Source organism: Polypterus senegalus, chromosome 1, assembly GCF_016835505.1.
Source record: "Polypterus senegalus isolate Bchr_013 chromosome 1, ASM1683550v1, whole genome shotgun sequence".
Classification (NCBI taxonomy): domain Eukaryota; kingdom Metazoa; phylum Chordata; class Cladistia; order Polypteriformes; family Polypteridae; genus Polypterus; species Polypterus senegalus.
The window spans coordinates 66,011,331-66,025,006 of record NC_053154.1 but is presented as its reverse complement, the minus strand read 5'-3'; the positions used below and the strand labels follow the sequence as shown (position 1 = coordinate 66,025,006).

General features: G+C 42.2%; 1 protein-coding gene across 1 annotated transcript in view; it reads left to right on the top strand.

Annotated features, from left to right (window-relative positions):
* Positions 1–9,502: 9,502 nt before the first annotated feature.
* LOC120526768 (dickkopf-related protein 3-like) overlaps positions 9,503–13,676 on the top strand; it is a 107,950-nt gene continuing 103,776 nt past the window's right edge. The window contains exon 1 of the mRNA XM_039749920.1: positions 9,503–9,604. The gene's annotated coding sequence lies outside the window, so the exon portion shown is untranslated. The remainder of the gene's footprint in view (positions 9,605–13,676) is intronic.

Here is a 13,676-nt window from a genome sequence, read left to right as displayed (position 1 = left end):
TCCATATGACTGGAAGAACCACCATCTTGGCCAGTCAATTATTAGAACTCACATATGAAGTAGAATTTTTGTGCAGTTCACATGTTTATTTTGAAAATCTTTGACATCCATTTATATGGGGGTTCACCTAAGGGTGCCCCAAGACTTTGACAGTCTCTGTCTTGTTTCTTATAATGGCTAGTTATTAATATATTTCCAACTTGTCTATATCAAAACTCGTTATATTTTCCTGTAACATTTAAATATTTTATTAAAGTCTTTAACTGATTCCTGTCTCCTACTATTTTCTTGATCACTTCACAGATATCATTAAATTCCAACCCTTTTTGGCTAAAGTTCTTATAATTCTTTGCATTGTCGCCTATATCCTTTGCATGTCATTATAAAAGGCTCCAGAGGTTCAGTTTTTCTGCATTTCCCATTCACACGTCTTCCAATGGAATGCAGATATTTGTATGGGCCGCGGTGTCCTAAGCAGAGTTTAGTGCTAGTTACTTCTTCTTCTCTTGAGCAGTAATAATGAATACAGTAACACCCTTCCTAACTGTTGGCCAAAATTGAACAAATGTCCACTTCTATCACTATTACGCCAGATTAATTGCTCAACTCATTGCCATTCAGCTAGTACTGATCTATTCATCAAACTTTTAATTTCCTTTCACCCTAGTGGTAGATTCATTTCGGTCTGATCTTTGTCTACAGCTTTTTTTGCCAATCTGTCTGCCATTGTATTACCCAGAATTCCAGTCAGTTTTAGAACTGTTTTTGAATATGATTCTTGCCTTACACTTCCATACTTGAATTCCCAACAATCAATTAGAATGTATGCTCTGGGATGATTCACAGTTTGCTTTAAATATGCCCAATAATTAAGGTCTAATTTGATCCATCTAAAACTTTAATGGTAGTTCTGCTACCTCTACTAACATTGCTTTTGTTAGTGTAGTTCCAAAGGTCCCAAGGACATATATTGCCAAGAAAGTCTCTTATTTGAACCCCCTGCTGCCACACAAACATCTACCCTGCTCACCCTGCTCCCATCTCGCCCCATCCTGACAGTGAAGCACTTGCAGTCCACCATCTTTCAGTCCTGCCTGTGAAGAGCTCTCTGCACTCTGATGTATTCACAAAAGTAGTAGTGGGCACTGAGGAATTTTTAACAGAACATGACACAAGTCACAGTTTTGTTTAGTCTAAAAATGCACAAAATATTTCTGTTTAAAAATGATTATATACTTCTGTGGCTGGCTTTGTGCAGATCTGATGAGGGGGCCCTGGGGTTGTGGGAGTGTTCCCTGCACCAGTGGCTGTTATCAATGATAAAGCAAAAGACAGCAGATACAGAAGCACGGAGGTTAGCCCAGATGCCTTATGTTTATATTTACATTTATTTCATTAGCCGTTTTAGCCAAAGCAACATACAAAACAGGTCAACATAACTGAGTAGACATCAATCTGAGGAACTGTTTGGGAACAAGTCTTACGGGATCATCACAAGTGAGGAGCTCAAAACAAAATACAAGTGAGTTACAATTCCTAGGTTGCAAAAACCTAACGGCTAATATCAGTTAGACAGGAATTTGACAAACAAGACGGGTCTTTAAATATTTCCTAAATGCATTGAAGGAGTCAGCATTTCAAATTGAGGTGCAGAGCTCCTACCACCATCTAGGAGCCACACATGTTGAATCTGGATTGATCACCAGATGCCATTCATAGATAAACCTGAGTAGCCAAGGAGGAGCATAGGACCTCACAAGTGTCTCCAGGTGCTGACTTGTTGACTACTCTGTAGGCAAGTATGAAGAGTTTGAACTTAATATGTACTTCTACAGGGTGCCAATGTAGTGACCTGAAAAAAGAAGTCACTTGAGCTCACCTTGGTGGGTTGAACACCAGATGTGTCGCTGCATTTTGAATCATCTGTGAGGGTTGGTGACGTGTGCCGTTGCTCCTGCCAGTAGAGAGTTGCAGTAGTCCATCTGTGACAAGACCAGAGCCTGGACATGAGGCTGTGCTGCATTCTCTATCAGCTATGATCTGATCTTGCAGATGGTGTGTGGCGTGAATCATTGCAGAGATCATTGCAGCACGGTCAGTGAAGGAGAGCTGGTCACCGATCACCACCTCAAGTGACCCTTACAGCTGCAGAGACACAAGTTCTCTGGTCAGTTGTCTCCTGCTTTCTTCATAGTGGACCAGTGTGTGCCTGTGTGTGGTGTGCAGCCCTGGACTGCTGTGAGCCTGATGTGACTAAGAGATCCCTGACCCTTAAAAAAAGAGAAATTGGGTTCAGAAAATGGCTGGAAGGACCATAAAGAACAATATAGGAAAACAAAAGTACTGTGTGGGTGTTTCAACTGATGCGAAATACAAATTTATATTAAATAAATTATAGTTAAATGTTATTAGGCACTGCGGTGGGTTGGCACCCTGCTCAGGATTGGTTCCAGCCTTGTGCCCTGTGTTGGCTGGGATTGGCTCCAGCAGACCCCCGTGACCCTGTATTCGGATTCAGCGGGTTAGAAAATGGATGGATGGATGGATGTTATTAGGCAACAACAAAAAGTTGGATTGCATTAGAGTACATTAAATAAAGTGGATACCAGAGCAGGAGCCAATCCTGGCTGGGAGGCCAATAGAAAAAGCTCTATGCCAGTAAAATATTGACGGATCCTCTACATTTAATGAACTTGCATACTTCAGTTTGGGGTTGTGGTTAGCCTATAGTGACATCATGTCACCAGGCATGCACAGTTAAAGTAAAATACTAACTGAACATTCAGAAAACAAAGAGGGAGTGATTGCAGTCCTTAATTTACTATTCATAAAACCGTACTGGGCAGAAAACGACTGTTGCTTTGTAATGAAACAGAAAATGCCTTGTGCAGAAGTTTGACTTGATCATTTTATACAGTATGATTTTTAAAATACATTTTCTTTGACTATGTTGGAATGCCAGCTCACAATAATGCAATAACATTTCAGCTTCCTTAATTTTAAATACATTTTTTTCGCCCAATACAGTAGTGGGTAGCCCGGAGCCACTATCTAGTCCTAATTTAGACAACAACAACATTTATTTATATAGCACATTTTCATACAAATTATGCAGCTCAAAGTGCTTTACATGATGAAGAAAGAGAAAAAAAGACAAAATAAATAAAAATTAGAATAAGGGAACACTAATTAACATAGAAAAAACAAAGTAAAGTCCGAGGCCAGGGAGGACACAAAAAACAAAAAAAAACTCCAGACGGTTGGAGAAAAAAAATAAAATCTGCAGGGTTTCTGAGGCCACGAGACCTACCAAACATAAATGACCTCAATCAGTCCTCACTGTATTCAGGGTTCTCATGGAAGAATTTGATGATGACGGTCATGTGGACTTCCCTCCATCCATTTTCTAACCCTCTGAATCCGAACATAGGGTCACGGGGATCTGCTGGAGCCAATTTCAGCCAACACAGGGCACAAGGCAGGAACCAATCCTGAGTAGGGTGCCAACCCACCGTAGTCATGTGGACTTCTGCCCTTTAATCCATCAATGTAAGGACATCTCGGGTGGTGATGGCGCAGATCACCACCACAGAAAACCAGAAAAAGAACAGAAAAAAAGTAGGGGTTAGTACGGATTTTGGAGCCACCATGAATAATAATGATAAGTAATTGAATATACAGAGCATCAGGTTTAATAAGATGAAGCTATGAGAAAGCCATGTTAAACTAATGTGTTTTTTAGCAGTTTTTTAAAGTGACTGTATTAGCCTGGCGAAATCCTATTGGCAAGCTATTCTAGATTTTAGTTGCATAACAACAGAAGGCCGCCTCACCACTTCTTTTAAGTTTAGCTCTTGGAATTCTAAGCAGACACTCATTTGAAAACATAAGGTTACGATTTGGAGTGTAAGGTGTAAGACATTCTGAAATATAAGATGGAGCGAGATTATTTAAAGTTTTGTAAACTATAAGCGGGATTTTAAAGTTTTAGATGCAAGAGCAATGCAGAGCACACTTTAAATAGAAAATCTGCTGGATCAGTAAGCTGTAAAAACAAATGCTGGAAACATTTGCTAACCTTTTAAGAATATTTTAAGACTTTGTATGCTGATTCACTGTGCAGTGAATTTACTTTCCTTGTTTGTGACTGAAGAATAAGATACAAGCGCAACAGAGAAACGATGAACTTCTTTCAACTTCCACTGGAGGGCGCTCAATCTTCATTTTAGTTATCCAAGAGACTAAAGCGTGGATCTGCCGTGCCGTCCCAGTTCGCTGTCGTCTATCGGTGCACGAGGCAGCAGCAGCAGCTCTGATCAGGGCGCCAGTCTATCGCGGGGCACACGTCACCAGCTGGTTTTGTTAACACTTTAAATGTATTACAGTTATTCACGTTTGTTCGTTATAATTTGAATCCTATTTTTTAAGATTACTGATCACTTTTTTGAATTAGCTATGTGGACGGGCTAATATTACAGAGGCTCTCCGGTAATTAACTCCCTGCAGGTGTAAAACTAATACCGTTCGAATATGGCTTTAAATTATTCCTTTTTTGCACGAAGAGTGAGTTATGATGTATTTGAATTTTTTTTTTTTTAAAGTTTTTCTCTTTTCTTCTAATTTGTTAATTGACAATGGGTCGCTGGCTCTTGATTTCTTACAGCTAAAGTTAGATTAGGGCAGGGGTCTTCAGCTCCAGTCTCGGAGCACTACTGTGTCTGCAGGTTTTTATCTAACCCAATTCAGAATTAGTGACCAGTTTTGACACTAATTATTTTTTCCCCTCATTTTAAATGATTTTTTTAAAGATCCTGTCTTCTGAATCGCCTCATTTTTCCTTAAACAGCAGTGCACCACCCAAACAGCACTGAGATGTGAGGGGAGCCAGCTAAATCGGCGCCTCAGACTCCAGCCAGTTTGTTAATTAGAAAGAAATTCTTGTTGTTAATTAAAACTGTTGTTTAATTATATGGCTTGTTTGATGCGCTTATTCAGACATTTTCACTTTTTTCTAAGATCACCGGACCTGAGCAGATCGATACTACTGAGCCCCTCGCCTGTCTTTAGTTTCAGCTACTGCATAATGGAGACAACAAGATACTGGCCATGTGTTGGCTGCTGACTACAGAAAAAAAGAAATAAATACAGGGTCTGAATCTTAAATAGCTAGTCAGTTGAATGAAAAGGTTGAATTAGAATCTAAAACTGGTCACTAATTAAGAAAAGGCTTAGAATGAAAACCAGCTGCCACAGTAGCACTTCGGGACTGGAGACCACTGGATTAGGGGGATAAATAACAGCTGAGCAGTGGAACAGGAGTCATGGCGTGACAAGTACAAAGAAAGGGCAGTTCTGTTAGGTTGTTGAACACTTTTGTATAGTTGTTGTAATTGAATTTAAAAAAAACAACAACTTTTAATCAACTATTAGCTATTGTTTGTTAAAATCTGAAAAAAAACTACACAATCTTGCATCTCTACATTGAATGTGCTTCACGGTATAATTGAGTCAAACATACTGGTTGGCACAATGAAGAGCAACAGGTGGACCCTTGTGTGCGACGGATAGAAGAGGCTCGAGCTCCAGACAGCCCACCAAGGAGGAAGAGGAGGGTCGTGGAGAGAAAGCTGACCGTGGGCAGTGGAGCAGGCTTCCTTTGGTCTGGTGGGTTGTCCTCACACCTTAAATAAGATGCTGCTGTTTGCAGATTGGTGGGTCGAGAAAAGGTGTCATGCTGAATTCACCAAACCCCGAAGTGCCGTTTAAGCACTTAACGTACACTGCTCACAAAAATTAAAGGAACGCTTTAGAGAAACACATTAGATACATCAGATCTCAATATGAAGTTGGATATCTATACAAATAACGACAGGGCAATGTCTTAGGAACAAAAGGATGCCAAGTCTTTTAATGGAAATAAAAGTTTTCTGCCTACAGAGGGCTCAATTGTGTAGACACCCTAAAATCAGAGTGAAATGAAGATGTGGCAGGCTAGTCCATTTTTTCAAAAACTTAATTTCTGCTACTCAAAATGCTTTTCAGTATCTTGTTTGGCCCCCACGAGCTTGTATGCATGCTTGACAATGTCGGGACATGCTCCTAATGAGACGACAGATGGTGTCTTGTGGCATTTCCTCCCAGATCTGTATGAGGGCATCCCTGAGCTGTTGTACAGTCTGAGGAGCAACCTGGCGGCGCCTAATGGACCGAAACATAATGTCCCACAGATGTTCTATTGGGTTTAAGTCAGGGGATCGTGAAGGCCATTCAATTGTTTCAATTCCTTCATCCTCCAGGTACTGCCTGCATACTCTTGCCACATGAGGCCGGGCATTGTCATGCATTAGGAGGAAACCAGGACCTACTGCACCAGCGTAGGGTCTGACAATGGGTTCAAGGATTTCATCTCAATACCTTATGGCAGTCAGAGCACCATTTCCTACGCAGTAGATGTCTGTGCGTCCCTCCATGGATATGCCTCCCCAGACCATCACTGACCCACCACCAAACCTGTCATGTTGAACGACGTTGCAGGGAGCATATTGTTCTCCTTGTCTTCTCCAGACTCTTTCACGCCTATCACAGCTGCTCAGGGTGAACCTGCTCGTCTGTAAAAAGTACAGGGCGCCAGTGGCGGACTTGCCAATTCTGATGTTCTTGAGCAAATGCCAGTCGAGCTCCACGGTGCTGGGCAGTGAGCACAGTGCCTACTACAGGACGTTGGGCCCTCAGGCCATCTTCATGAAGTCTGTCCCTGATTGTTTGGGTAGAGACATTCACACCAGTGGCCCTCTGGAGGTCATTCTGTAGGGCACGAGCAGTGCTCAGCCTGTTCCGCCTTGCACAAAGGAGCAGGTATCGGTCCTGCTGATGGGTTGAGGACCTTCTACGGCCCTGTCCAGCTCTCCGAGAATAACAGCCAGTCTCCTGAAATCTCCTCCATGTTCTGGAGATTGTGCTGGGAGACACATTAAACCTTCTTGCTGCAGCACGTGTGGATGTGCCATCCTGGAGAAGTTGGACAACCTGTGCAACTTCTGTAGGGTTAAGGAATCGCCTCATACTGCCAGTAGAGATAATTACTCAAGCCAAAACTAGCACAAGTGGAAAACCAGCCAAAAAAGATCAAGAGGGAGAAACTTGAAATGACCTCCACATGTAAAACCAGTCCTGTTTTGAGGGTTTTCTAATTGTTGCCACTTTAGTGCACCTGTCGTTAAGTCCATGAACACCAATACAGCTGAAAGTGATTAACAATGACCTCAGCTGCTTAACCAACCAGAAAATTATCAGACAGGTTTAACTGATTTCATGCCAGGCTGAATAAAAAAAGTGTTCCTTTAATTTTTGTGAGCAGTGTATTTAGCTTAAGAAAGATAAAATACTGTTTGGCTTCAGTGATGTGCGTGTCACGTAAGGGGCGTTTAGTAGAGGGATGAATTCGGCACAACTGCTTAAACAACATTTATTTGTATAGCACATTTTCATACAAAGAATGTACCTCAAAGTGCTTCACAAGATGTCAAAGAAATAGTTATAAGAAAAGGGGGGAAAAAACAAATCGGATTAGGTTAGAATATTAACAAGTAACAAAAGAGAAAAGCAATCTTCTACATCAGATCTATAAGAGTGGTGTGATTATCTACAATATCGTATTGTAAGTCTCTAAAGAGAAGGACAGATGGCCAGGAGGACAGAAACAACAACCATCCCAAACAAAGCTCACGTTAAACTGGAGAAAGAAACACAATCTGCAGGCTAAAAGACCCCCCGGCCTTCTCTGGGCATTCGACCGGACTCCGATGTACTCAAATCGCTCCTCAGTGTTTCCAGGCTTAACCTGATTAGATTCGGTGCCGCCGGCCTCGTTGAAAATCATAAGTGCCAGAGTGCTCCTTCAGAGCCAAGCCTTCCCAAAAGACCCATCAGCATGAAGATTTCAAAACCTTTATTTACTCAGATCTGTAGGGGGCTCCATACATTAACAAACCGTGAATAAACATCGATAGGTTTATGATATGAAAACTATTCTTGCTGCATACAACAGCACAGGCAAAGTCCAGGTTTTCTCAGTCTGTTAGTATACTGTTAGGTAGCCTTAAAGATTTCATTTTTTCCCTATATACTTAGAAAGTTCTTCAAAGCACAAAGGATCCTTACCTGAAATGAAATAGTGCTTCGTCAAGCAGTTCTATGAGGATCCACGCCACCCAGTGAAGGTGCCGCTAAAAACCGTTATTTTAAGTGGGCGGAGCACTCGGCTTCATTCCAACAGGACAGGTGGCTGCTCGGCGCCTCGAGCAGGTGGATAGCAGAGAATATTATACTGTATTTCAAACCTAGTTTTGTAAAACCTGACTTGTTTGTATGGCATGTTGTTTGATTTTAATAAAATCAATTAAATGCAAATAAAGACAGCAGAGAATAAATGAGAATTTTATGCCTATAAAGTCTGTTCATAGTACAACTAAAATGTAGCTATGAAAATGACACATTTAAAGTTTTTATCATTTTTAAATATTTCACGGTATTCGCCTGGCGTATCTCTATTGGTTAAGTATTCCCAATTTTTGTTGCCTAACAGCAAAATGTCGCCTCACCGTCACTTTTTAAGCTTGGCTCTTGGAATTATAAGCAGGGTACTGTTAGACGATCTAAAGCTATGACTTGGAATGTAGTGGGATAGGAACTCCAAAATATAGGAAGGGACAATAACAGGAGCAGGAACGACTACACCAGCTTGTGCCTTGGGAGTTGTTGGCCTTATCTTTTATTCTTATGTAATATTTCGTATTTCCGAGATTGTGCAAGGTTCATTGTTTAATTGTGTGGCACTTTAGAAAAAGAAAACTGACTTAAAACGAAAAAGAAAAATAACACTGCTGAAGTAATTAAAAGTCCTAGTACAGTACACTCAACACTAGGGGGCGTGGTCAGCCCAACTGTTCGTTTCATTCAGTATGGACGCTTGGACTACACACACCCACATTGGGACAGTTTAACTAAACTGCACCTCGTTTGGGATGTGACAAGAAAATCCACGTAAACAAGCGAGCCTCATCCAGTCTTCAAACTTGGATCACTAAATGTGAAAGGCAGCAGCGCCAAGTTATTTGCCTTGTTCAGTCATAACGCCATCGCTCCTGTAAAATGTTAAAAGACGAACCGTACGGTGACACAGTCGTGTTAAATGCTTTTAAAATAGTTCCTTGATCCATTAACAGCACTCGCAAAGTGAAAAAGCTTCGAAAACTCAACGCATTGTTTTATATTGGTGAGTTTATGATTTTATCCTGTCAGATTAAATCGCGCATAAAACCAACTATGAACATAAGTAAAACAACGGACCACACCGCCGCACGGTTGTCAGATGATCGTTTTGACGGATGGGAGGGACACTCCGGGTCCTCTCTGTTCTGATGCCATTTAAACACACAAAAAAAATCCCACAATGCCAAACAAGATTTGCATTGTTAATTTGCTTTAAAAAGGCGTCGGGCTGCCCAGATCCGCTTGGCTGTCAAGTCTACTTGTGTATCGTGATCCCCGCCCTGCTCGCCTGCAACTGCTCCGGGTGCTGCCTCTGAAAAGACCAGTGAAACCGGTAATCCACGCATTTTCTGTAAATCCTCGTCGTGTGTGTCTGTGGATTTTGCATGTGGACTCCTGCTTCAATCCCAGAACTTCAAACGTTTTGAAACCTTTTAGGACGATACGTGATTCTAAACTTTAATTGCATGTAAGGTGTAACTTCGTGCTTATCCACTGAAAATACTCACTAGGTTTATCGTGAGATTCTACTTGTCGTGAATTATTCATGAGGCTCACTTGTTCCGTGTTCGATTGAAAACGTGGTTTAAAAGACGCTGGGGTCAGTTTCATGTGCACGGGTCCTGTGGATGGTCATGCTGCTTACTGTGACTACAGTCCTAACTTTGTGGACTGCAAAGCGTTGTAGTGAATTCTAAGAGCCAGGCATTGACCTTTAATGTATGTCATGTATTCTTTGTTTCGCGGAATAAATGTGACCATATCCAGAACGTACATCAAGAAATTGTGTACAATCTAACAAAAAGGTATTTAAAACTTGTAACTAATCACAGTTTTTTAAAATTTTGATAATCTGCTGCCAAGCCGCAGAGACCTACCTGTCTAGTTGGTTAAACGGCTAAAGCGAGGGTCACATTTTGCACGAGATGCCCACGCGCACTTAACCGAGCCAACTTAAAGCTGCAGGAGCCCGTCGTCCATTCCCAAAGCGGAACTCTTGTCTTAAATCGCCGGACACTCCAGCTTTTTGAAGCTTCGGAGTAAATCGGTGCGCTGTCCTCCAGAGGGCTGAGGTTTTCTTTCGAGGTCTAAAGAGCGCCCACTCTTCATAGTCGGGGATTTAGTCGCCTTCTGTCAACCTTATAAAGTTCTTATGATTTACTCCTTAAAATGGACCGACAGAACGGAAAGCAGTAAGGCGGACGTCTTCTCCAAATTAAGCCACGGAAAGGGCACAGGAACCACGGGTACAAAGAAGTAGTTTGCTACATACTGTATGTAATTTTTCAAAGATCTGTGTGATAAAGCACTCAGTAAGCTCATCCATTTCCTAAAAATACTTAGTCCGTTACTGAGGTGTCATTGGCTGGAGTTGACAGATCTATCCTACTGTTGTATACAGTATATTTATTTTTTAATTTTTCTTTCTTGCTGCATGGGTTCAGAACAATCGCGCCGAGATACAGCGAGGTTAAGTAAGGGTTCCCAGTCTAACTATAGACAGCTAGAAATCATAGATGTGAGATATTTTACCGTTAGAGCTTAAAGAGAGGGAAAATAAATACATAAAACCGAGTTTCGAAGTATGCAAGTAAAACATAAATCATATAGTGGTGACCCACGTCCTGCTTACTGAGGAATCAAGGCATTGTGCACATCTAAATCTGTTCCTCGGAGAGTCGCAGTCAGTTGTGACACGCTGAGCTGGAAACTTTGAGCAGTTGTTCAAAGCTGGTCCTCTGGCTAGGATGTTGGATATCTCTGGGTCCACAGTTCTTGAGGCTGATCCTCCGATTGGCTGTGAACCACCCAATCTCACTGAGATTGCACAGGTGGTGAACCAGCTCGGGAAGGGGAAAGGCTACAGGGATCTGTGGTATCCGGGGTGAACTTCTCCAAGTTGGTGGTAAGGCTGTCCTCCTGGCATTTCAAGCAATCTTTGCTTCCATTTTGGAGACCAGAAAATGGGACTTGTCCCTATCTGGAAATGGAAGCGTGATCACCTGGATTGCAGCAACTTCACAGGGATAACACTGCTCTCAGTGCTGGGTAAGGTCCTTGGTAGGCTCGTCCTCAATAGGATCTGTGATCACTTGCTCACATACCAGCGACCGGAACAGTCTGGTTTTACGCCTAAGAAGTCTACCATCGACCACATCCTGGCACTGAGGGTACTCATGGAGCGCAAATACGAACATCGGCAAGTTTCTTTGCAGCCTTTGTCGATTTTCTTAAAGCATTCGACTCAATTGATTGAGCTGCAATGTGGGACATCCTGAGGGTTTGCAGGATCCCCTCGAGGTTACTGGATATCATGGTTGGCCTGTACACTGGTACTCTGAGTGCTGTGCAGAGTTGAGGCAGAACCTCTATGTTTTTCCCAGTTGATTCTGGGGTTTGTCAGGGGTGTGTTCTGCTCCTACTCTGTTCAATGCTTGTATGGACTGGGTGTTGAGCAAGGTCGAGGGGTCCAGCAGCTGTGGGGCATCTGTTGGTGAAGAAAGATTCACGGATCTTGACTTTGCTCACAATGCTGTGATCTTCGTGGAGTCAATGGAGGCTCTGATCGGGGTGCTCAAGAGATTGAGCGAGGAGTTTGAGTGTCTGGGCTTGCGAGTGTCCTGGATAAAAACCAAGACCCAGGCCTTTAGTGACCTTTTGGGCACAGCCATCATTAGTGTGTCTGTTTGTGGAGAAAGTGTTGACCTTGGCAGTGACATTCATGTGTCTGGTGATTCTTCCTGTGAAGTCAGTAGGCGGATTGGGAGAGCATGGGGGGGTCATGAGGTCACTGCAAAGGGGTGTGTGGCGCTCCTGATATCTATGCAAAAGGATGAAGGTCCAAGTCTTTAGAGTCCTGGTGCTTCCTGTCTTGCTATATGGTTGTGAGACATGGGCACTATCCAGTGACCTGAGACAAAGACTGGACTCCTTTGGTACTGTGTCTCTCTGGAAAATCCTTGGGTACTGTTGGTTTGACTTTGTGTCAAATGAGCGGTTGCTCATGGAGTCCCGAATGAGGCACATTACCTGCATTGTGAGGGAATATCAGTTACGACACTACGGCCCTTTGGTGTGTTTCCCCGAGGGTGATCCAGCTCGTAAGATCCTCCTTGTTGGGGAACTGAGTGGCTGGACCAGGCCAAGGGGTCGCCCACGTAACACCTGGCTGCGGCAGATAGAGGGTCACTTCCAGAGGGTGGGACTGGACTGTGTGTCTGCCTGGAGGGTTGCCAACTGGGATCCTGAGTTGTTTCGTTGTGTAGTGGGTGCAGCAATGCATTGTACCAGTGCATGCTCCCTAACTTGACTTGACTTGCATCTGTCATGCAATCTTAACCTTAATTAAATTTCTGTTTTGGAAACAGAGGAAAAAAAATGCTTTTCTGATGTTGGGTGGGCACTTGTATCAAATAAATTCTCATAAATCTGCTTCCTCAACCCTACAAAACCTGTGGCATTTGGGGAAAAAAAATAATTTATTAAGTCTTTAACTTTCTTTCCAAGTATACAAAAGTATGAGGTTCTCTTAATTTGTGTTATCACAAAGGGTGCGGTTCTTTATGCAAAATTTCACATTTTATGCAAATATGGGATAGATATGTATGTAAAACTTGACTATTTTAAATTAAATTAATTTAATTTGAATGTGTATAGGGAAAGTGGGAATACCATGTTTTGAGAATTAGAAAAGTAATAATTCTAAGTAAGATTAACATAACATTAGTGAGTACAGTAATAACAACAGTACCTGAGACATTGAGGTTGAAAGATGATGATCTGATTTTATTGTTTCAACATAACTTGTTTTACCATGACAGCTAACAGATTTAAGTCAATGTAACTAGATCCAGATGCATACTATCAGAAAACCTCATTATTTTAAGTTAAAGAAACTTAAAACAGCCCCAATATTTCAGTTTTTTGAATGAATGTATATTGGGCATAATTAAATAATTGTTGATTAAAACAATTTATTTTTAACTGTACATACAGTATTTTTTATTTTAATCTAGACGACGGTATTTATCCTATTTCTACACTTAAAATGTCCACATCACCGAGAGAGTGAGAGAGAGGTTGGGTTTGTGCACACTGATAAAGCGCATTATTGCACCCACCACACGACCAGCCACCTCAGAACGGGTGACACCTCAGCACCACACTGGCATGGTGTGAGGTTTTTTTTTTTTTTACGGTGACTGGAGTGCCAATCCTGCCATCAACCTCCAGGTTTTCCCTGCAAGTTGGAGGACCTGTTTGCAGGACTGGATGCAGGTTAACATCATAGCCAGGATGGAGCAGTTGTAGGTTAAGGTGCTCAAGGGCCCAATGAAGTGGAGTCAGGATTTGAACTGGCAACCTTCTGATTGTTGGCGCAGATCCCTAGCCTCAGAGCCGCCACG